This window comes from Stegostoma tigrinum, chromosome 4, assembly GCF_030684315.1.
Source record: "Stegostoma tigrinum isolate sSteTig4 chromosome 4, sSteTig4.hap1, whole genome shotgun sequence".
Classification (NCBI taxonomy): Eukaryota; Metazoa; Chordata; class Chondrichthyes; order Orectolobiformes; family Stegostomatidae; genus Stegostoma; species Stegostoma tigrinum.
This window is the reverse complement of record NC_081357.1, coordinates 121,316,282-121,341,922: the sequence shown is the minus strand read 5'-3', so window position 1 is coordinate 121,341,922 and position 25,641 is coordinate 121,316,282. Positions and strand designations below refer to the sequence as shown.

At 42.2% G+C, this 25,641-nt stretch overlaps 1 long non-coding RNA gene across 3 annotated transcripts in view; it reads left to right on the top strand.

Annotated features, from left to right (window-relative positions):
• The window catches only part of LOC125452938 (uncharacterized), a 123,080-nt gene that overhangs the window by 77,609 nt on the left and 19,830 nt on the right, over positions 1–25,641 (top strand). For all 3 annotated transcript variants that reach the window (XR_007247635.2, XR_007247634.2, XR_009445710.1), the window contains 2 exons: positions 14,211–14,355; positions 24,298–24,383. This is a non-coding gene — a long non-coding RNA (uncharacterized LOC125452938). The remainder of the gene's footprint in view (positions 1–14,210; positions 14,356–24,297; positions 24,384–25,641) is intronic.

Sequence of the window (25,641 nt, the reverse complement as noted above, 5' to 3'; positions counted from 1 at the left end):
GGACTACACCAAGGCATAGTGAGAGGAAAAGGAAGAAAAACTACTGAGGTCACTTTGGCGACACGGGTGAAAAAGGCTCGTATGTGATTTGGTTTCCTTTGTGATGACTTCACAAATTCCGGCCTGTGAGCAATGGGAGCATAATTATTAATGAGGCAAGCTGTGGCATTAACGTGATGTTTAAGGAGCATTAAACCTTGTCAACTGGCAATGTGCTGTTGTCCTAGCGTGAATCTTGTGTTGAGATCTCAACTCTGTGATCTCAAAGTCACTGCACTTGTCACCCAATTCCATCACATATAGGATGCATCTGCTCAGACCCAAAACTTTATTCATGGTGGGCCTAAAAGTTGAGCTTCCCACCCAGAACTTAATTTCTGAAGTGGCAGGTAGAGGGCACATATCTCTCTTTCCCCACCCTAGCTGTTTAATTGCTCTTCCAACGGGTGTAGATCTCTGGTGTAACTCAGTGACTAAGAGCCTACCTCAACCAATTGGCAGCTACACATAGCCTCCCACTTATCCAAACAACACCTCTAATGAGAGTTAATACCCTACCACTGGACACAAGACCTGGCATATCTATCACCCAACCTTTGTCCAATGCTACTTCTTCTGACCTAACTCAGAATATCACTCCAGCCTGACCCAACTACACCCCCCGATCCAAATCCGAATACTGACATCCATTCCACTGCCCACCCACTTGCCTATTTACTCACTCACCCACTCACTCACCCAATGGAACATCCAAATCCTTATATTACTCCGCCACCCTCTCATCCACTCAACTACCCTCTCATCCACTCACCTACCTGCTCATCCACTCAACTACCAATTTAGTGAAATACTTCAGCCCTTTTAATGCGTACTCAATGTTGAAAATGATAGGCTGTCTTTATGTTGCTTACCCTCAACTCTCCTCTTATATACTTGCCCATCTTCCCCTTGGAACACAGCCCTGATTCATCACTCAAAATGGTAAAAGAGCTGAGAAAATCATGAGACCTGATGTCCATTTGATTCAAACCTTTTTTTATTATTGGCTTATAGGGATTTTGAAGATATCACTGAGTTTGAAAGGAACTGATTAATCTGCAAGAATCTGAAAAAGTGAAAGGGCAAACAGAGAGTTCGAGGCAGCTAGGGTCTTTTGTTCACCACACAGAATGTGGGTGGAACTTGCCCTTAAATTGAAGCCACCAAGTTTGTAAGGATTCACCCAGCTTTTTGCTAGAGGGAAAAATCTCTGTAGTAGCCCTCACTGTAAGATCTAATTCAGAGATTAGGCATTACTCAGCTGGCAAAAAGATAAAGAAGAATGGGACAGGGAAGTTGAAATTAGTTTTAGACTGTTCCCTGAAAGAAAGAAGTGACAATTTAAGAGATGGCATAACAAGAATTGGTTTCGTTCACTTTTTGAGAATTCCTTTGGTTTTTTCATGAATGGTGCTAAAAATATCAACCAATCAGAGTCATTCAAGTGCCAATTTCCCCAGAAGAGTCTTAATTCTGGAGAAGGGGCCATGTTTACATGTCATGATGAGGTTAGTGGTTGCCAGATACGCCTAAGTGAAGCCAACAGTCATGAAGTTTCAATGGCCATTTTCTAAACTGGTAACTTTCATCACTGAAACCTTTCTACCCAATAATTGCACAAAGGTGAAACAGACTTTGTACTTGCCCAGAGAAGGTACCAACCCTTCTAGTTTATGTTCCATTTTACAGGGTTTGCTATTGATGATATAAAGTTAGGTCATTGATGTGGAGTAATTGGAATTTTTTTCAAAGCATTAGGCAATGGACTTTCAAAAGACCTTCAAAGAAACAGTAATATGTTCTTTGCTGTGAGTCATGCAGATTCATAGAAATTAACCTGCCTTCACTGAGAATTAGATTACACTAAGTGATTAGAGAAACAAAACAGAATATAATTTTACATCACAGCAGTGTTGCCAGGTTATGTGATTGCAAATGAAATTGCAACTGAACTCAATCATGTCCATACATGTATGCTGCCCAGCAGGAGCACTGATTAACATTGAGCAGCAGGAACACCAACTGTTTCTTTCCTTTTGTTAGCTCGAGGATGTGATGGATAATCAAAATACTCCAATTGCTGCCCTTGGCTGAGTTTCAACTGAATCCACACTGAAATGGAATCAAACTGGAATCCCCTATTTGTTCTAGCCCACTTTCACCTGAACTGATGAGATTTTTCTTTTTAGACATATCCAGGTGTTGTTGGGCAGGGCAGCATTCCTTGGCCATCCCTGATTACCCAGAGGGCAGTTAAGAGTCAGCCACATTGCTGTGGGTCTGGAGTCACATGTCGGACACACCAGGTAAGGATGACGCTTTCCTTACCTGAAGCATTAGTGGTGCCATACTAATGTGGTTGTCAACAGACATAATTTGTAGTCATTTACAGGGAAAGGAACAAGGCAAACACTTTTGCACTCATAATATTTGGAGAACATGCGAGAGACAGTGTGAATAATGGTAACTAAACATTCTAATTACTGCTCGCAGCGAAAATTAAAAATAATCTGCTGAGGCTTTATTTACCAATTGGGTCATTATTGTACTAGAATGTTAGTAGGTTTTTATCCAACACGCTAAAAGATACCTCTTTCTCTGTCTTTTCCATTCTTCAATCTTTTAACCTTGGTTTAAGATTGTTGTTATGATGTGATAACAAGAATAAAGGTAAATGGAATTAAAAACAAACCAGAAAATTGATGTTATCCACATTGGACAGACACTTTCAAATTGTGAGTCACAGCAGAACTATGTGAGATATAGTTTAATGCACATTGCAGTAAATAAGAATTGGTTGGGGGTAGGGCAATTTTCAAATGATTGAGACTGACTTTGTGCAGTTTGTCCTGTGGTGAGAGCGGATATTTTGTTTCACTGTACTGCATGAAATGTCTATAAAGTAATGACGCGCTTGGGCAAGTATCTGGGATGGAAAAGACAATCTCTGCATATATTATGCAGCACATTTTAAGGTGCAGAACTGATACCCCCATCATTTTCATGTACTTATTTCACTAATTAGCATTTGACCAGTGGGTTGTGCTACATAAATTAAGTCAAGATGATGGCTGTGTTGCTTAATTAAACAAATGAGGCAGACTGGTTTCCTCAATGGCTTCAATAAAATACATATAACTGATATATCTAGTGATTGTCCTTAGCTAAAAGTGCTGTATAAGCTGCTGACTTAAACAGGTATTCAGCGAGAGCCTGACCTTGCTATAGTGATGCAGTAAGAAGCATTGGTCAGAGGGAATGGCAACACATGGCTGTCAACAGGTCGGAAAGAGAATTGGGTGATGGAGAAAGTTGTTGGATGGAGGGTTTGGGGATGGGGAAGGAGTCACTATGTTGGGGAAGGGGACAGGAGAGGGGTAATAATCAGGAGGAGAGAGGTAATGGAAGGCTGAGATTGTGGGGATTGAGTGTCTGGACACCTATCTGTGTGGCCAGGAGGTATATTCCTGCACAAATAACAAGAAACAATTTGGTTTTTGGAAGCTGAATGTCTTTGGCAGGATTACCATTTCATTGGCACTAACTTTAGATGAAAATTGACAGAAATCCCAAATACTCAGGATAGATGGTCACTCGTGCTGCTTCTTGTAGATTTCTGCCAATTCTCCAACAAAATTATGGCAGGAGATAGGGAGAACTCCTGTGGGGACTCAGCTCTTACAAATAAATACAAGGGCCTGAAATTCCACAAGACTTCTTTCAATTCCCATTGTGATTTTGGAAAATTCCCAGTGGAGATCTATGTAACTCATCCTTAATCATGTCCCTACAGGTTCATTAGTGCCCAGCTGGACCTACAACAGGAATCTGAGAGAATGCAATAAGATGTTACAGCCAAGATTTTTATTGACGCAATTCTTGATCAATCGGGTTGGATATTTCTCATGTTATCTTAAGTGTCATCTAGCAATTTGACCTCATAGCCTTGGCCATCTGAAGTTCATCCTTTCTTATGTGTTATCTAACATAACAATAAAATCATTAAATAGCCTTTATTCCATACATTAGTTTTAGAAGTGGATCACAGTATCGATTTGTCTCTCTTTCCGGGAGATGTAACAAAATTGCTCTTTAAAAAAATGTACTAAAGCTTCAAGCTGTTAAATAGACAAACAGTACATTATTTTCACATTAAGAAGAATCTATCCAACTGAAATCCTTGGTTATGAAGAATAAACTTTAAGCCCAAATTTCTGTAACCACAAGTTGACTTTTCCTACCTTCACCTTAAAAGATTTTTAAGATTAAAGCAATTATTTTGCTACTGTGATCACAAAGTATCTTGTAACTGCTTAGAAAGATTTCAGAATTTTATCCCTTAGATGAGTGAAGAGTAAAAGCTTCAATTCATGCCTGGCTAAGATTTCCACTGTTGGAATTCCCAATATACCACTTTCAAGTCTAGGCAATAAATGTAAATATATACTATCCGATTCTATTGTAATTGCTGAGAGCATCCTGACTTAACACTTAATTAAAAATGAGCCGCTTGCAGTTATGTAAATTAATCTTAAAAAGTACATGCATAATTTCATCAATATTGCGGAGACAATGGCCTAGTGGTATTATTGCTGGATTGTTAACCCAGAGACCCTAGTAATGTTCTGTGGACCCACTATGGCAGTTGGGAGAATTTGAATTCAATAAAAATCTGGAATATCTGAAAATCTGGAGTCTAATGATGACCATGAATCCATTGTTAATTGTCAGGAAAAGTTGCCTTTAGGGATGGAAACTGCCATCCTCACCTGATGCAGTCTACATGTGGCTCCAGACCCACAGCAATTTGGCTGGCTCTTAACTGCCCTCTGGGCAATTAGACAATAAACGGTGGCCTAAATAGTGATGCCCTCATCCTATGAATGATCAAAAAAGTGTCAATAAACTTCCAGTCTGACACCTATTGTCCAATTTCCTAGGTTTAAGTAGCTAGATATGTCAATGCATTTCCAGCTTGTAATATCTTTATAAGTCATTCCAACTGTGATTGCTGGCAATCAATACAAAGTTCTGTTTTAGTGTTTGCTTTAGCTGATTTTTGCAATGTACCAGAATCATTGAAATTCTGAGGAACTTATTTCTGAAGCAGCATGCATTGGAATTCACATGAGGTTTATGTCTAATGAATGAGAAAGCAACAATAAGAAAAGTCAATGTAAAGACACATTTGGGATCTAATGTTCTGACGTTTGGAATAAACATGAGATAGAAATCAAAATAAAGCCAATTATAAAGCAGACTTTAAAAAAAAATCGTTATGATCAAAAAATCCATGACATTTTATTGCTTGCTGCCTGGGGTGGGGAAACTGGTTGCATCATTAACAGCATCGTCATGTCTGAGTAAGTCACATTGACCAAAATCAAACCTGGAGCTTTGTTGGTTCAGTTCCATCCCAGGGAGTGTATTGCTTATGTGGTAGTTATTTTAATTAACCTGTTCAAATATGTTAGGGTGCAGTTTAGGACTTGAATCCAGACCAGCTAGCTCAGAGGCAGGGATGCTACCACAACAGTTCTAATCCTCACGACTTTTCCTTTAGTCAACATGTTACAGCACACTTCTGGGCCTTGAACCTGATCCTCTTGGCCCAGAGATGCAGACAGTACTACAAAAACACAAGGGCCCTCTAATCCTTATGTTATTCTGAAGCAAACGGCGACTCTCAATGAAGTTTTCAATTAGCTGTTTACAGATATGTAAGAATGATTTCAGGGTGAATCTCTCACTCTTTGCGCCTGCCCATGAGGGATCCCATAGCATTTGCTCAGTGTCATCTAAAGATGATTTAGCTTGTGGAGCAAATAAGCAATTCATTGCTCCATACCTCAGAGCGCAGGGCTCTACTTTGCTGTCCCTGATGCTTGACTTGCTGTACAAGATACTAATGTCGCTAAAATAAATTTTATGAGCTTAGAATTTGCTTGAAAATTCCTGGCTCGATCTATGATTAATTGATCATATCCTTGATATGCAATCCTGGCATGTGGAACTTTACACTAAGGACGATCATTCCTACAATCTACCCTACTCTTATAAGTGGCCATCTTTTGGATGTAAAAACTTGATTCCTTCATTTGACTACACACAAGAAATATTTTGTAATATTTGGATGGTGAGCTTAAAATAGTACATTATAGAGAAAGCTCAAACCTGAAAATCTTTGAAACATCAAAACAAAAGAAAGATTGGAATAGTAGGAACTGCAGATGCTGGAGAATCTGAGATAACAAGGGGTAGAGCTGGATGAACACAGCAGGCCAAGCAGCTTCAGAGGAGCAGGAAGGCTGACACTTTGGGCCTAGACCCTCTAGGCCTGAAATGTCAGACTTCCTGCTCCTCTGATGCTGCTTGGCCTGCTGTGTTCATCTAGCTCTACACCTTGTTATCTCAAAAGAATGATTGCTTGGTTTTGCTGAAAAGAGAACTTTTCTGTGATATTCTAATTGGCATTAGAAATTTGAAGTAAATATCAAGTTAAAATGCAATTTAAGGAAGCACAGCATCTGTAATAATAATACAATTATTGTAAGTCCTCACTGTTCTCTTTGGTCCTTGGTTTGATTTGTTGGGCAGCTCCTGGGCACATGTGGCTGCCAGCAACTGGTGGCTGCAGAAGTGGGGCATGGGATGGGAGGTTTGGATGGATGACATGTGTGAGGGGAATGTAACGACACTGAAGAAGTTTAGGTGAATGGCATGTGTGAGGAGAATATAGCGAGAGTGAAGAGGAATGGCCTGGAAGGGTGGTGACATGGGAGGAGTGAATGGGAAAATTTACTGTGAAGGGGGAGCAGCATGGGAGTGGAGGATAAACATTGGAGTTAATGGAACGGTGAGTGGGAACAGATGGCATGGAGATGATGGAAGTGCCAAACGAGAAAGAAGCAGGATGAGGTATGGAATGAGAGAGATATGAAGAGGGATGAAAGAATGAGAGGAACAGATCAGGAAGGATGGAAAGCCATGAGATGGAGATTGCAAGAATGTTGCAATAAAATGCTAATTTCAGTGCAAATATTTCTTGGGTCTCTGATCCTGAACTTCTGGTCAGCAGTGGAGGGGAAACTTATACTCCTGATCATGTTTAACGTTGTTCTTTTACTGTTTTATGCTGGGTCCTTAGAAACTTTTAAAGTTAGATTGTTCACTTAACCAGCAGGCATGCAAGTTATAGGCAATCAAATTCTGTTTTAAAAAAATGTCTGAAACATCAAAATAGGCTGGAATGAGATAGAAAGATTAAGCATTTTGGTAGCTGGTTTTGAAATCCTGTGGCATTATTGGTCAGAGCATTGATTAACTCAGGTAGCATATGTCCTACAGCAAGTACAGGTCATCAATGATTAGGCTTTATTAGGGTTTGATTCATGGAGGATAATAACTTGCTTTTTGTGATGAAATTGTATGTTGCGTTTTGCGCAGTCAGTACAAAATGACGAGTAACATAATTCTCAAATGTGTTAATATCATTCACCAAACGTAATCAAAAATACAAATTAATTTATTTACAACGTAATCTGAAGTGTCCCCACTTATTCTGTCTAAATGTGTCTTTTTTGCACTAACATATATCATATTGCCTAGTCAGTTCGTTATTATTCTATCCACACAGCTCTCTTCACGCATGAGAACTTTCCAACTTAGAAATATAAAATTTACACAAAATGTGAGGTTGTTTCAATGTATGTTAATGAATAGAGGTAAGAACTAAAATTTTACAAACATTAGAATTGATGAGTAGTTTAATTGTTGCAGCATCATTTTGACTTCAAAAATATAAGGATACAAATATAATTTCAGCAGTGACAACTTATATGTTGTATCTAACCAACATTGCTGATAATAATGAAATATGATGGCTGCATTTCTGGAAGAGTACAGATGAGAGATTTTGACACTGATCCTCTCCTTGAAGTACAGTCATTTAATTTTGAAATGGAACAGTAACAAAATGGACAAGACAAGCACACAAGAATGGCAAAGGTCATGATTGTGTGGTGGTTCTGTTACTAAATTTGTAAGCTATTATCTGGACATAGCACAGAATGACAGAAGACTTATTGTGTAGAAAGAGGCAATTTGACCCATCACATCTGCATTGGCTCTTCAACTGAGACTCATTACCTCATCGCAATCTCCTGTTTTTTTTCCCCATGATCTTGCACATTATTTTTATTCAGATAATCCTCCATTGTCCTCTTGAATTGACTAATTGAACCTACCTACACCACATTTCCAGGCAACGCAATTCAAAGCCTAATTACTTGCCAAGTGAAACATCAGAATTTTTGTATCATCCTTGCTTCATATGCAAATTAATCTCATTCTTGTGAATTTTCCAAGCAGGAACTGTTTCCTCTTATCTGCTTTAACTAGTCTGCTCAAGATTTAATAAGACTTTTATCAGGTCTCCTCGAAGCCGTCTTCTCTCCAGGGAAAACAGTTCCAACTTCTTCATTCTATCCTCCTCACCGAAGTTTCTCATCCCTGCTACCAGTCTTGTAACTCGCTTCTGCACTCTCTCTTTGATTTGTTCAATAGGTGCAGGAGTAGGCCATTTGGCCCTTCGAGTACATTCTTCCTATGGTGTGGTGCCCAGAAGAAATCCAACATCTAACATCCAAACAGCATCTTTTCACCATGCAGAGGATGTATATTCAAATCTCGTCATAGCAATGTAAACCAAATGAAAATAAAAAGATGCCTGGATCAATAAGAGTGATCATGAAAATGCAGCATTATGTTTCTAGGAAAGGAAATCTAGTAAATAAATCATGTCCTGCTCCAATGCGGTTGACCATTTATTGTATGCAAACTGTTTTAAAAACCAAGGATGGTGCAAGTAATTTGATGCTCACTGTGAATACTGTGAGTTACAACAATGTCTGCAGAATATCTTGAATCAAGAGTTAGTGTACAAATAGAGCTTTAATTGGCAACAAGAAGCTGATTGGTTTGTTGGTTGGTGACCATTACTGATGACAGAGGCCTTCTGCTTACCAACAACCATATGATTGGCTCTCAGATTGTAGAGTCACAGAGTCATAGTCGTACAGCATGGAAACAGATTCTTCAGTCAAACAGTCCATGCCAATCATAATCCCAACACAAACTAGCCCCATCTGCCTGCATTTGGTCTATGTCCCTCCAAGCATTTCTTATTCATGCACTTATCTAAATGTCTTTAAAACATTATAACAAATCATACACTACTGAAATGTGAAAACTGTAAGAAATTTAGAAGTAAATCTAAAAATAAACCTATAATCTCAGGTGCAGCTGAAAGATCCATGCTCCTCTTGGTCCACCATTTTAGAATTAGATTCTTCGCAAGTCATTCAATTGACCCACCGTCTTCTCAGGAAACCTAGGTTGATTGATTTGCCTATAATGTTGCTTATAATCACACTGACAACACTCACTTCCAAAGCAACCTTTTGTTTTAATTGATGCAGTAGACATTGATATGAGGATCATTTTGGGCCTGATAGCACCAGTCGACTTGTTTGTTTAATGTCAGAGGTGATCTCAGCCGATTATATTCAAAGGCCAAATCATACTTTGTGGTGCTGAGAAAGCTGTGTGAGAGGAGTCACTTTATGACTTCTATGTTCAAAATGTTCTGTATTAAATTGTGCTACATTGTGAAAGAATAGTTCTTGAAGATTTTCATTAGAAGCTTCTTAAATTAGGTGCTTATGTTTTAAAATGCTGTTAACAAAATCATTGATAAATGATACATGTGAAAACTTTGTTTTTGCTGAAATAAATGTTTCTACATTAGAATTGGCATTTCCGATACTGTCCAAAAAGGTCTTCAGAAAGATTTACGAATGAAGGTTTACTTTTGTGGGAATTTTTCCAATGGCGGTAAGAGAGAAAGAGGGAATTTATTAAATTCATTATAAAACAATAAAAGAGCTACCATTATTTCCTACTAAATGAAAGTTAAAAAGTGTCAAGCAAGGGACATTTTCTTCCAAGAAATCAGTAACAGTGCAGAACATGGTAAAAACTAGCAGCAAGGTTTATTACTGAAGCAGTATCCTGCTAATTCAGTAATGTCAAGTGTGTTAACAATTTGATAGTTCCTTTGCTGGCTTGGTATGTTTTTTTCATTACATGGTGTGCTCCTGAGTTCTACAAGAAAAAAAATCCAGGCCTAGTCTTTGTTAAATTTAATGAACCTGGTCAGATAGCATTAGGGCTATAATACTTGTGGCAGCATCATTAGACCAGGAAATGCCAAAATTTACCCACATTCCCTTATCTGATTATAACCTCTGCTGGAAAATAAGTGTGTATATATTAGGTAAGGAAAGGATTGTTCCAAAATGTAATCCTTCTTAACACAGAGTAACCTGCTGATTTTGCAGGATAAACCTTTCAATCTGAAATATGGACCGTCCCTCACCTTGAGAACAATCAGGGGAGGAAGTTAGAACTTGTGATCCATAGCATTAATCATTGTGTCTGATTAATGAAAGTGTCTTGTAACTATGGCTGAGAACTAACATAGAAGGATGTCAAAAAGAACACAAAGATAAATGTGATATTACAAGGTGTAGAGCTGGATGAACACAACAGGCCAAGCAGCATCAGAGGAGCAGGAAAGCTGACCTTTTGGGTCTGGACCCTTCTTCAGAAATGGGGGAGAGGAAGGGGATTCTGAAACAAATAGAGAGAGGGTGTGGCGGATGGAAGATGGATGAAGGAGCAGATAGGTGGAGAGGAGACAGACAGATCAAAGAGGTGGGGATGGAGCCAGTAAAGATGAGTGTAGGTGGGAAATTAGGGTGGGGGTTGATCAGCCCTGGGAAGACGGACAGGTCAAGTAGGCAGGGATGAGGCTGGTAAGTCGGAGGTGGGAGAAAGAATGGACAGGTTAGGGAGGCGGGGTGAGCTGGGCTAGTTTTGGGATGTGGTCGGGGGAGGGGAGATTTTGAAGCTTGTGAAGTCAACATTGATACCATTGGGCTGCAGGGTTCCCAAGCGGAATATGAGTTGCTGTTCCTGCAACCTTCAGGTGGCATCATTGTGGCACTGCAGGAGGCCCATGATAGACATGTTGTCCAAGGAGTGGGAGGGGGAGTTGAAATGGTTCGCGACTGGGAGGTGCAGTCATTTATCGCTCCTTTATCCATCTTCCATCTGCCTCCCCCTCTCTTTCTATTTGTTTCAGAATCCCCTTCCCCTCCCCCATTTCTGAAGAAGAGTCCAGACTCGAAACGTCAGCTTTCCTGCTCCTCTGATGCTGCTTGGCCTGTTGTGTTCATCCAGCTCTATGCCTTGTTATCTCAGATACTCCAGCATCTGCAGTTCCTACTATCTCACAATAACATATGTCTTTTTATGTCTATGTTTTGAACTGTGGCCAAAATGAAAGAATAGTTCTAAAAACCAAGGTTTCTGCAAGGCTTGAAAGCAAGTAATTAGATACTCATAGCGACCATTGGGGTTACAGCACTGTGGGGTGCAGATAAGCTAAAGTAGGGAGCTTGGGTACAGATGGATATTTGTTTGGCAGCAAGAAACTGATTGGTTTGTGGGCTAATGATGATTACTGATGACCATGGCCTTCAGCCTGCCAACAACCATATGATTGGTCCTCAGGTAAAAGACCAGCTTGGGGCTGGGAACAAAACACAAAGAAACTATTAGGTCTCCAGTAGCTTTCTCTCTCTGTTCTCTGCCTTAAGGTACTGTAAACTTGGAGAAAGCCAGTTTAACTTTCATTCAGCAATTGCTGTAAGCTGTGACATTTAATTGCTAAATTGAAGATCTTTTTCAAGTGAACAAGCCACATTGTGTCTCATGCAAACCAGTTGAAGCATCCAGAGAATGATGATGGCAAAGTAACATTCTGACCAGCGCAAGAATCACGCAAACAATCTCAAAAATCCTTGTGAACAGGAATCACTGAATTGCTTGTGTGTGTATGTGTGTGTGTGTGTGTGTGTGTGTGTGTGTGTGTGTGTGTGTGTGTGTGTGTGTGTGTGTGTGTGTGTGTGTGTGTGTGTGTGTGTGTGTCTGTAGACTAGAGGCTAATTACTTGTAAAGATAATAATTCTTGTTAAGTACAGAAATCTTGTCCATGCTTTCTATCAATCTGTGTGGAATTATTTTAAATTCTTTAAATTTGTGTTTAGAATACAAACTAAATGGCATGATCCTAAAAGGCTGAAAGAAGTAGAAAGAGACAATGGATGTCTATGACAAATCTTTGAAAATACAGGACAGATGAGCAAAGCAGCTAATGAAGTAAAAATGATCCCGCGCTTTATAAATAGTAACATGTGGCTAGTTTTATGCACTTAATGCAGGTTTGTTGGAAGGCTGAGGTTCACAAAATGCAGCGTGTGGCTGACCCACAGGGCCTCTGACCTGATTCTCATTTTACGAGGATTGGTCCAACTGTCAATGCACCCCCCTCCATTGAGTCTATTGAAGCCTTTGCAAGGTTAATTAATGGCTACTAAAACGAATCATCCCACCCTGTCTCTATTTTCTCTTCAGCAAGGAAAGCCCATGTCAAGCTGATAGTTTGGCAATTATACAGCCACACAATATCACTTTTAGGGGTCAGGGAGCAGAGGGATGCAGACCCTTGGAAAATAGGCGACAGGTTTAGATAGAGAATCTGGATTGGCGCTGGCCTGGAGGGTCAAAGGGCCTATTCCTGTGCTAAAATTTTCTTTGTACTTTGTTATTTGCCTCCTCTACGTATTGGAGGTATCACCCCAACATCCCCTTAATCTTATCGTGCGCGACACCAGTACCACAACCTCTCAAACTCGACACCCCATTCGAGCCTGTCAGTGGGATCCCATCGGAATCCTGGAATTACTGACATAGCTTTTGTCTTCCACAGAGTATCCTTGCCCGAGGCAGCAATGCTAATGTTATCTATCTATCATAACCAAGAAACTAGGCGTGGATAGCATAGTACCGAAGAATCCAATAAATGTTTATTGAAGCTTATTGTTTAATATATACAAATGTTCTACTCACAGGCACATCAGTGCTTGGTCTAACATTAAGCTATTTGATTATAGTAAGCAACATGCTTTCAATAGTGTGTCATGCTTCAAGAGATCAAGAGAAGGTGTCTGTGACCTTTATTCCCTCAGGTCCTATGCTACTGTGCTGCGATAGTATGATGAACATGTGCCTTGAAGGTTAATTGACATACTGACCATGAGACATAATACAACACTTCCCTTCAGCCAAGTGTCCATTAGTTCTTCCTCTATAGGGGTTGATTGTAGGCCCAGCATTGACCATTGCTTGAATATGGTGCTGCTTGGACCATAGCTGGTGGCCAAGCTGCTATCTGAAAAATCCTGCCCACAGAGTTCAAAAACCATTAAATTCCACTAAACCTATATGAAATACGAGTTTAGCCCCATCTGACCCAGCTCTGTGGCCCAGACTTTAAGAAGAATATGAAATTTTTGGAAAGTTTGCAGAAACGATTTTCTAGAATAGTCCCAGGGAAGAAGGTGTAAAGTTATGTGTTTGGTATAAAGTCATGAAAAAGAATAAGTGAAGAGAAACTGATTCAAAAGGATGACGACTTGTGACAAGATGGCACAGATCTATAGTAACTTCACCTGACGAAGGAGCTCCGATCCGAAAGCTTGTGATTTCATATAAACCTGTTGAACTGTAACCTGGTTAAAATTGTATCAGAAATAATGGGGACTGCAGATGTTGAAGAATCTGAGCTAATAAAGTGTGGAGCTGGATGAACACAGCAGGTCAAGCAGCATCTTAGGGCAGAAAAGCTGATTTTTCAGGCCTAGACCCAAGGGTCTAGGGCAAGTATAACCTTACTTGGATAAGTAGACCCAAGGGTCTAGGCTGTGTTCATCCAGCTCCACACTTTGTTATCTCGGACTGTAACCTGGTGTTGTATGACCTCTGACCTTGTCCACCCCAGCCCAAAGCTAGCACCTCCACATCATGGCTACTTAAAACTGAGCAATAACAGAAGGCATTGTGCAGATTCCTTTGAGAGATTTACACATAGATCTGTGAAAAGCCAGATTAGTTTTCTCATTGCTAGCTTTTTTCCAAAGTCGCATTGCTGTTTGCAGGACTTTGATGTGTAAAAATTGACTTACATATTTTCTACATTCCTACAGTGACTAAACTTCAATGGCTGGAAAACACTTTGGATGTCCTGAGATTGTGAAAGGCACTATATAAATACAAAACTGTTGCTATCTGTCATGATGTTCTTGGGTATCCACAGAGGATTCATCGAAGCTAGACCAGAATGACCTTCAGGTCAGTTTCTTGAAATTACTGAGTATAGCTATAATAATTGAATGGCATATGTGTCAAACAAAGACAACCCCACAGGTAAGCTACAGTGCTTCAGAATAGGAAAAGGTATTTCAGAACTGAGAAAATCACTCCAAATTATTCCTAGCTATTCAATTCTCTAAGGCAAGAATTCCTCTAACGTTTGAATATTAATTGCTCAGCAAGCTGTTCGTAGATAAGCTGACTCAGGCAAATTCACCAGAGGCTTGAGTGCTGCAATGTATGCTTATCAGTCAGGTACAAAAGATTTCTAAGAGCCAGCTCCATTACTAACTGCTGGAAACCTGCATGACCCTCTCCCCCGCAGAACGGGCAGCCCTCCGCTCCCTCCGCTCCAACCCCAACCTCACCATCAAACCCGCAGACAAGGGTGGCGCAGTGGTAGTATGGCGTACTGACCTCTACATCGCCGAGGCCAGACGCCAACTCTCCGACACCACCTCCTACCGCCTCCTCGATCATGACCCCACACCCGAGCACCAAACCATCATCTCCAACACCATTCACGACCTCATCACCTCAGGGGACCTCCCACCCACAGCCTCCAACCTCATTGTTCCCCAACCCCGCACGGCCCGTTTCTATCTCCTTCCCAAAATCCACAAACCTGCCTGCCCTGGTCGACCCATCGTCTCAGCCTGCTCCTGCCCCACCGAACTCATCTCCACCTATCTGGACTCCATTTTCTCCCCTTTGGTCCAGGAACTCCCCACCTATGTCCGTGACACCACCCACGCCCTCCACCTCCTCCAGGACTTCCAATTCCCTGGCCCCCAACACCTCATATTCACCATGGACGTCCAGTCCCTGTACACCTGCATTCCGCATGGAGATGGCCTCAAGGCCCTCCGCTTCTTCCTGTCCCGCAGGCCCGACCAGGCCCCCTCCACCGACACTCTCATCCGCCTAGCGGAACTCGTCCTCACACTCAACAACTTCTCTTTTGACTCCTCCCACTTCCTACAGACTAAGGGGGTGGCCATGGGCACCCGCATGGGCCCCAGCTATGCCTGCCTCTTTGTAGGTTACGTGGAACAGTCCATCTTCCGCACCTACACAGGCCCCAAACCCCACCTCTTCCTCCGGTACATTGATGACTATATCGGCGCCGCCTCTTGCTCCCCAGAGGAGCTCGAACAGTTCATCCACTTCACCAACACCTTCCACCCCAACCTTCAGTTCACCTGGGCCATCTCCAGCACATCCCTCACCTTCCTGGACCTCTCAGTCTCCATCTCAGGCAACCAGCTTGTAACTGATGTCCATTTCAAGCCCACCGACTCCCACAGCTACCTAGAATACACCTCCTCCCACCCACCCTCCTGCAAAAATTCCATCCCCTATTCCCAATTCCTCCGCCTCCGCCGCATCTGCTCCCACGATAAGACATTCCACTCCCGCACATCCCAGATGTCCAAGTTCTTTAAGGACCGCAACTTCCCCCCCACGGTGATTGAGAACGCCCTTGACCGCGTCTCCCGCATTTCCCGCGACACATCCCTCACACCCCGCCCCCGCCACAACCGCCCCAAGAGGATCCCCCTCGTTCTCACACACCACCCTACCAACCTCCGGATACAACGCATTATCCTCCGACACTTCCGCCACTTACAATCCGACCCCACCACCCAAGACATTTTTCCATCCCCACCCCTGTCTGCTTTCCGGAGAGACCACTCTCTCCGTGACTCCCTTGTTCGCTCCACACTGCCCTCCAACCCCACCACACCCGGCACCTTCCCCTGCAACCGCAGGAAATGCTACACTTGTCCCCACACCTCCTCCCTCACCCCCATCCCAGGCCCCAAGATGACATTCCACATTAAGCAGAGGTTCACCTGCACATCTGCCAATGTGATATACTGCATCCACTGTACCCGGTGCGGCTTTCTCTACATTGGGGAAACCAAGCGGAGGCTTGGGGACCACTTTGCAGAACACCTCCGCTCAGTTCGCAACAAACAACTGCACCTCCCAGTCGCAAACCATTTCCACTCCCCCTCCCATTCTCTTGATGACATGTCCATCATGGGCCTCCTGCACTGCCACAATGATGCCACCCGAAGGTTGCAGGAACAGCAACTCATATTCCGCCTGGGAACCCTGCAGCCATATGGTATCAATGTGGACTTCACCAGTTTCAAAATCTCCCCTTCCCCCACTGCATCCCTAAACCAGCCCAGTTCATCCCCTCCCCCCACTGCACCACACAACCAGCCCAGCTCTTCCCCCCCACCCACTGCATCCCAAAACCAGTCCAACCGGTCTCTGCCTCCCTAACCGGTTCTTCCTCTCACCCATCCCTTCCTCCCACCCCAAGCCGCACCCCCAGCTACCTACTAACCTCATCCCACCTCCTTGACCTGTCCGTCTTCCCTGGACTGACCTATCCCCTCCCTACCTCCCCACCTACACCCTCTCCACCTATCTTCTTTACTCTCCATCTTCGGTCCGCCTCCCCCTCTCTCCCTATTTATTCCAGTTCCCTCCCCCCATCCCCCTCTCTGATGAAGGGTCCAGGCCCGAAACGTCAGCTTTTGTGCTCCTGAGATGCTGCTTGGCCTGCTGTGTTCATCCAGCCTCACATTTTATTATCTTGGAATCTCCAGCATCTGCAGTTCCCATTATCTCTGACCCTCATAACTCATTGGCAAAAGGCCAACACTCACTAAATTAGGCAGTACTGTGGCAATGAGGCAACCTGCTTCGTTGCATCTTTTTTCAACTTCAGTTTTAAAGCATTTCAGGTATTTGTACTAACCTAAGTAATCTGCTTTGAGTGTGGTTTTGCAGGAAATGACTTTTGGGATACTCCTTATGCAGATCAATCATTAAGATTGCCTTTTCCATCTCTTTAACACTGCCTTCTTCCAGCTAATCTCAGCTGTTCTGCTACTGAAATCCTTCCTTACCTTATTGCCTCCTCTCTCCAGCCATCATGAGCCGCAACTTGTTGAAATATTTTATACCAAGGTCATGTGTGAGTTTCCTGAGGAAGTGGTGGATGTGGGCACAATGAAATGTATTTTTAAAATGTTTGGATATGTACATAAATAGGAAAGGTTTAGCAGGATATGGGCCAGGAGCAGGCAGGTGGGACTAGTTGAGTTTGGGCTTACGTTCGACATGGGCTCGTTTCTTTCACTCGTCAATCTCAATCTCTTTTTAGGAACAACCCCCAAATCAGAATTTGGTCCATTGAACATTTGTTGTAGTTCTTTTTAGACAGGTATAACCTTACCTGGATAAGTAAACCAAAAAGGTACATAATACACCAAATTTTGTCTCACCGTGGTTAGAGAGAGTAATTGACTTCTTTATACTTACCTTCCAATTCATTTGTCATAAAACTAATCTGCAGTTTGTATTCCTAATTACTTGTAGCTAATGACTGATATGCAGGCCCTCTTCCCTTTGAAAATCAAGATGTCCTAGTCTTTCAATATCTACAAATAAAGAACTCTTTTGCTCCTTTTCTATTGAAGTGGGTAACTCCACAATCCTAGATAACAAAGTGTAGAGCTGGATGAACACAGCAGGTCAAGCAGCATCACGGGAGCAGGAAGGCTGACATTTCAGGCTTATATCCTGTTACTGATATGAGCTTGTCCATTGACTCAATCTGTTTCTAGTGCAACCACTTTGCATCCACCTCACAGCTTACCTAACTATCAGCCATTAGTTCGTAAGTAAACTTGGGGAAATATTGTACACCCCTCTGTAGTGATTGTAATGATGTCAGCCAGGTGGAACCTGTAGAAATCCCTGATTAGGGCTGTTAGCCTGGTCCAATTAGGGAGCCCTGGCTGACAGATAAGAACAGGGATGCTGGAGTTTCTGTTCACTCCAAGAGATGGCTCTGAGGGAGCTGGATAAGTGTCAATGACTCTTCATGTAAACAAAAAGAGACTTGGTGACGGGATATCAGCCTCTGTGGAGTTAATTCATGTTCCAGTCTAACCCAAAACGTTAACGTTCCTGCTCCTCTGATGACGTCTGACCCGCTGTGTTCCTCCAGCTTCAATTAACATACTGCATTCCTTTCGAGAAAGTGTGTTTTAAGGTTCACGCGCCTTAATTTATGGAATTCTCTAAGTTGGCACAATTTATCAATGTCGTCTCTTTGGCCTTGCAAACTCTCATTACACTTTTAATTTCTGTGAGGACAAAAGTCCTGAGAGGATAAGGAAACTCAGTGCTGTCCCCTTCAGCATGTGTCGTGCCAAAACATTCACAACACGATATAAGGAGGGAAAGTGACATTTGGTTGCTTTGATTTCCTCTACCAGCCACTCCAATCAGTGTTATTTTCTGCCTTGCCTTCACTTTCTCTTCCACCTCATATATTTTGTTTCTCTGGAAGATAAAAAAAAACTGTTGATACAATCATGAATGCATTTAATGAAGGTGCATCTGCAAGCTTGCAGAGAACAGTGTTCCAAAGGTTCACAGCCCTCTGAATGATAATATAATTATTTTCTTTAAACCCTAAATGATGCTCCCCTCTCTGTGTCCACTCCATTTTCCCCACCTGATACTTAAGGGTTTTGGCCCCTGTTCTGGATTGCACAGGCCAGGGGAAACAACCTCTCAGGTTCTACTCTGTCATCCCACGGTATATTTTACATCATTCAATGAGATCACTCCCATTCTTCCAAACTCCAGAGACTAGTGACTCAATTTACTTTATTTTTAATTTTAGAACAATTCTCTAATCTTGGGGATTAATCTAGTGAACCGTCACTGTACTGCCTATGAGTCAACCACATACTTTCCTAGATATGAAGACAGAAACTGTATAGTACTCAATGTGTAGTCTCACTAAGGCCCAGTAATGTTATGGCAAGTTTAATGGTTCTTGTATATTAAACCTTTGTAATAAAGTTCAAAATACGTCCTGCCTTCCGAAAGCTCACATTTCATGAAGGTATGAAACTCAAATCTCAAAATTACTGAACTCGGATAAACTGTCTCCATGGAAACAGCCATCATAAATGTGTCTCTTTGTGTGTGTGTGTGAGAGACAGAGACAGAGACAGCGACAGACACATCAGTCCAGGCGTGCACAGGCAGAGTCCGGAAACACAAAGGAAAAGAGACCCTGACTGGAGCTGTGTACAGGTCTATTAGCAGTAATCAGGATGTGTGGAAGAAAATAAATCAGGATGAAAAGGCATGTAGAAAAGCACTATCACAATAATCATGGGGAATTTCAATATCCAGGTGGACTGGCAAAATCAGGTAGGTAGTGGAACTCAAGAAAAGGAATTCATGGAATATCTGCAAGAGGGATTTTTGGAGCAGCTTGTGGTAAAGCCCACTAGGGAACAGGCAATTCTGGACTTGATGACTTGGTTGGAGAGCTTAAGGTGAAGGAATCTCCGGAAGCAGTGACGACGACATGATAGGATTCACTCTGCAGTTTGAGAGGGAGAAACTGGAATCAGATGTAATGGTATCACAGCTGAGTAAAAATAACTACAATGGCATGAAGGAAGAGCTCGCCAGTGTTGGTTTGAAGGGGAGCCTAGCAGGGAAAACATTGGAACGGCAATGGCAGGAGTTTCTGGGGGGTGATTCAGGGCGCACAGCAGATGTTCCTCGCAGGAAGAGGAAACGTACTAAGGGGAGGAGAAGGCAATCATAGCTGGCTAGGGAAGGCAGGGACAGCTTAATAGCAAAAGAAAAAGTACCCAATATGCCAAAGATTAGTGAGAAGCCACAGGATTGAAAAGCCTTTAAAAATCAGTATGGAATGACAACTAATGCAATAAGAGGGAAGAAGATAAAATTTGTGGTAAGCTAGTGAGTAATATTGCTGAGATGACTGATCTCTAGCAAACACAACCATCTTCCTATGTGCCTGGAATGACTCCAACCAGTGAAGAATGTGCCCTCTGGAACACTTTGATTCCAGTTTTGCTGAGGCTCCTCGATGCCAAACTCAGTCGAATGCAGCCTTAATGTCAAGGGCTGTCACTTACATCTCACCTTTGGATTCCAACACTTTTGTCTGTGTTGGAACCAAGACTGTAATGAGATCAGGAGCTGAGTGGTCCTGCAGAACACTGAAGAAGACGGCAAGAGTTTTTTTTAGATATCTAAAAAGGTAAAAGTGCACATTGGGCCACTGGAACATGAGGCTGGAGAAGTAGTAATGGGCAACAAAGAAATAGTGGAGGAACTGAATGGGTACTTTGCATCAATGTTCGCCGTGGAAGATACCAGCAGCATACCAGAGCTGCACGAGAGTCAGGGGTTAGAGTTGAGTGGATGGCCATCACTAAGGAAAAGATGCTATGGAAGCTGAAGGTACTGAAGGTGGATAAATCACCTGGAGCAGAAGGGCTATAACCCAGATTTCGGAAGGATAAAGCTGAGGAGATTATTGAGGCATTGGTGGTGATCTTTCAAGAATCACTGGAGCCAGGAGAGATTCCAGAAGAATGGAAAATGGTTAATGTAACCCTGCTGTTTAAGGACCAGGGAAGCAGAAGACAAGAAATTACAGGACAGGGAGCATGACTTCAGTCATTGCTAAAATTGGTAAATCAAACCTGGCCAATTATGGCCCCATCAGCCTACTGCAGATCATCAGAAAAGCATCACCAACAGTGCTATCAAGCAGCATTCACTCAGTAATGTCCTGCTCAGTGATGCCCAGTTTGAGTTCTACCAGGACTATTCACATCCTGATTTCATTACAGCCTTGGACAAACAAGCAGAATTCCAGAGATGAGATAAGAGTAACAGCCCTTGACATCAAGGCCAAAATTTACAAAGTGTGACATCAAAACCCCGGTAAAATTGGAATCAATGAGTACCGGGGCAAACTCTTTGGTGGTTGGAGTCATACCTGGCACGTAGGAAGATGGCTGCGGTTGTTGGATGTCAGTCATCTCAGCTCCAGGACATCCCTGCATGACTTCTTCAGGGTAGTGTCCTAGGCCCAACCATTTTCAGCTGCTTCATCAATGAGCTCCATCATAAGATCAGAAGTGGGGATGTTCACTGATGATTGTGCAATGTTCAGCGCCATTCGCGAGTCCTCAGATACTGAAGCAGTTCATGTTCGTGTGCAATAAGACCTGGACAATATTCAGGCATGGGCTAAAAAATGGCCAGTAACAGTTACACCACAAATACCAGGCAATGACCATCTCCAATAAGAGACAACCTCAACATTGACCCTTGATATTTGATGGTACTACCATCACTGAATTCCCCATGATCAACATCCTGGGTATTATGATTGACCAGAAACTCGACTGGACCCTCCACATGAATACAATGGCTATAAGACCAGGTCAGAGGCTTGGAATACTGCAGTGAGTATCTCCCCTCCTGACTGACTAAATCTTGTTCACCGTGTACAAGGTACAAGTCAGGAATGTGATGGTTGGCATCACATCCACAAGCATTCATTCCCTTCACCCCCAATACTCAGTAGCAGCAGAACATACTATCTACAAGATGCACTGCAGCAATCCACCTAAGATCCTCAGACAGCACCTTCCAAACCCGACACTTCCATCATCCTAACTTGGAAATATATCACTATTCCTTCAGTGTTGCTAGATAAAAATTCTGGAATTTCCTCCTTAAGGGCATTGTGGGTCAATCATGTGGACTGCAGAATTTTAAGAAAGCAGCTCACTACCACTTTCTCCCAGGCAATGAGGGATATGCAATAAATGCTAGTCCAACTAGCAATGCCCACGTCCCATGAGTAAATAAAAATACAAGATTTAAAAATCATTATTAAGGATGAGATTGTGGAGTACTTGGAAGTGCAAGGTAAAGTAAGGCTGAATCAGCATGGCTTTGTCAAGGGGATGCCATGCCCCACAAATCTGTTAGAGTTCTTTGAGGAAGTAACGAGTTAGATAAAGGCGATCTACTGAAAGTGTTCCATTTGGATTTCCAGAAGGTCTTTGACAAGGTACTGCAAACAAGGTTGCTAAATAAGATGAGTTCATGGTGTTAGGATGCAAGGCACTGGTATGATAGATGACTGGCTGACTGGCAGAAGGCAGAGAGTGGGGTTAAAGGTGCCTTCTCAGAATGGCAGCTGGTGACAAGTGGAGATCCACAGCGGTCTGTGATAAAATCATAACTTCTCATATTGTACATTAACAATCTGGATGAAGGAACTCAGGGCATTGTTGCTAGGTTTACAGATGACACAAAGATAGGTGGAGGGGCAACTCATGTTAGGGAAGTGGGGAGGCTGCAGAAGGTACCCGGAATGCAATGTGGAAAAGTGTGAGGTTAAGTACTTTGGCAGGAAGAATAAAGACTTGGAATATTTTTTAAATGGAGAAAGGCCTCAGAAATCTGAAGTGCAAGGGACTTAGTTCAGGTATCTTTCAAGGTTAACATGCATGTTCAGTTGACAGTCTGGAAGGCAACTGCAATGTTCGAGAAGGCAAGAATACAAGAGCAGGGATCTACTGCCGATGTTGTATAAGGCTCTGGTCAGACCACATTTGAAATGTTGTGAGCAGTTTTGTGCCCTGTATCTAAGGAAGGATGTGCTGGGTGTTGAAGGGGGTCGAGAGAAGGTTTACCAGATCCTTGGGATGGAGACGCTGTCATATGAGAGGCAGTTGAAGACTCTGGATCTGTATTAGATGGCGTTTAGAAAGATGACAGGGATCTGATTGAAACTTACAGAAATCTGAGAGGTGTAGATAGAGTGGATGTGGAGATGAGACTAGAACCTGAGGGCACACCCTCAGAGTGAACAGATGACCCTATTGAACTGAGATGAGGAGGGATTTTTTCAGTCAGAGGATTGTTAATCTGTGGAGCTAATTGCCACAGCATGCTGTGGGGGTCTAGTCATTGAGACAGCAATAGATAGGCTCTTGATTAGTAGGGGATCAAGGATTACGGGGAGAATGCAGGAGAATGATGTTGAGAAGCATATCAGCAATGATCGAATGGCGGAGCAGACTTCATGGGCCAAATTCCGCTTCTATAACTTCTGGTCTCCTTTTGGAAATCTGAATGTACAGCATGCTTTGTCAATGCATTCATATAAATACAACAATTTAGAAACCTTTTAAAAATTACAACTTTAAAAATTGGGGTGAAGTTAAAGATGTGCAAACTGGGCTCTAAGGACCACTCATTCCATAACTATAAAATTATCAATGCCAGGAAGGTTTCAAGTGGATCACAAATTAACATATTAAATGGCACTGCTGTGGAATTGTCAAGGACTATCCTGAGAAGAGAGAAACAAAGAACCTCACCTCAAAGGCATATTCAAATTCAAAACTATCAATTACATTGCCACTTGTCTTGTTTGAAAGATGATTTTGTCGGTTTGTGTAGGTCACATGACATTGTGGTCATCTTTGATTGCCTGCCAAGAGCATAGAAAAGGCAGGACAAGCTGCCAAAAAGCAGAGAAATATCAGGAGAGATATCTTCAAACAAATATCAGAGAAAGACAAGAATATCAGTCCTGAGAGAGAATCAGAACAGAGAGGGAGAATGACTGAAGTATTGTAATCTTTTGGACTGCTGAAAGCGCCTCGTCTGCAGAGCTAGAGAAACAAAATCTGTCCCTTCTCCTGCTCTAACTACAAAGCTTACCACTGTCAAAAAAGGTCCAGAAATTTAACTGAGAAAGCCATTGCAGTTATTGGGAAAATCCTGAAATTCCAAGACATTACCTCAGACAAACGTCCATTATCTTGGTCAGCATCTAATGATCAAAACCTTTAAAAGACCAGCATATTGACTTTGAAAAACCAGGTATGCCAACGCAAACAATAGGAACTGAAATTGTTTCACATTTTATATTTTATAAGGTTTTTTTTCAATTTTATCTGTAGTGAATCTATGTGTGTCTCTGTAAGTATGTACCTTACTTTTCTTGTTAATTTTCAGAGCAAGAGAGTGAAATAAACTGAACTTTCCTTTCAAGTACAAAGGACTTTGCTACTGGTTATTTGAAAAATTGACTTACTCCAAGGGTAAGAAATGTACACATTCAAACACATTATTCATGTATAACTTTAAGGTAACACTTCAAACTGTCCATGACAAACATCTGAGATAACAAGGTGTAGAGCTGGATGAACACAGCAGGCCAAGCAGCATCAGAGGAGCAGGAAGGCTGACGTTTCAGACCTAGACCCTTCTTCAGAAATGAGATTTCTGAAGAAGGGTCTAGGCCTGAAACATGAGCTTTCCTGCTGTGTTCATCCAGCTCTACACCTTGTTATCTCAGATTCTCCAGCATCTGCAGCTTCTACTGTCTCATGACAAACATCTACTGGCTTCTCTACATCTAAAGCCCCAGTAGTATATCGAATAATTTATCAAAGGTGATTTGCTTTTCATAGAATTATTTTAACTCTGCCACATTAAACTATAACTTTCTAAGCTCATTATCAAGGCAATATTAATAATAGATTTCAGCATTATTTTGTTTCCCTGATGCTTCATGCCCGGCTAATTAGGCTACACTTCCTTATTTCCTCCCTTCCCTTCCTTTCTTGAAACGTGATATTACATTTAGATCCATAAAGTCATAGAGATGTACAGCACCAAAACAGGCCCTTTGCTCCAACTTGTCCATGTTGACCAGATATCCTAGATTAATCTAGTCCCATTTGCCAGCTTTTGCCCCTTATTCCTCTAAACCTTCCTATTCACATACTCGTCCAGATGCCTTTTAAATGTTGTAATTGTATCAGCCTCCACCTGTTCCTCTGACAGCTCATTCCATGCATGCACCACTCTCTGCATGAAAAAGTTTCCTCTTAGGTCCCTTTCATATATTCCCCATCTCACCTTAAACCTATGCCCTCTAGTTTTGGACTCTCCCATGTTGGGGAAAAAAAAACCTTGGCTACTCACCCCATCCATTCCCTTTATGATTTTCTAATCCTCTGTAAGGTCATACCTCAGCCTCTGACGCTCTGGGGAAAATAGCCCCAGCCTATTCAGCCTCTTCCTCTGGCTCAAACCCTCCAACCCTGGCAAAGATCCTTGTAAATCTTCTCTGAACCCTTTCAAGTTTCACAACATCCTTCCATTAGCAGGGAGACCAGAATAGCTAACTTCCCTTCTAGAAGGGAATATCATAGAGACTACATTCACTTGAAAATGGATAATTGTGTTTGTAGCTCCTATTTTTGGGCACTTTTGCCTTAAAGTAAACTTTAACTGCAGCTAATGGTCCCTGAGCATAACTGCACCTAATGCTATTGCATCTCTATCCCTTTG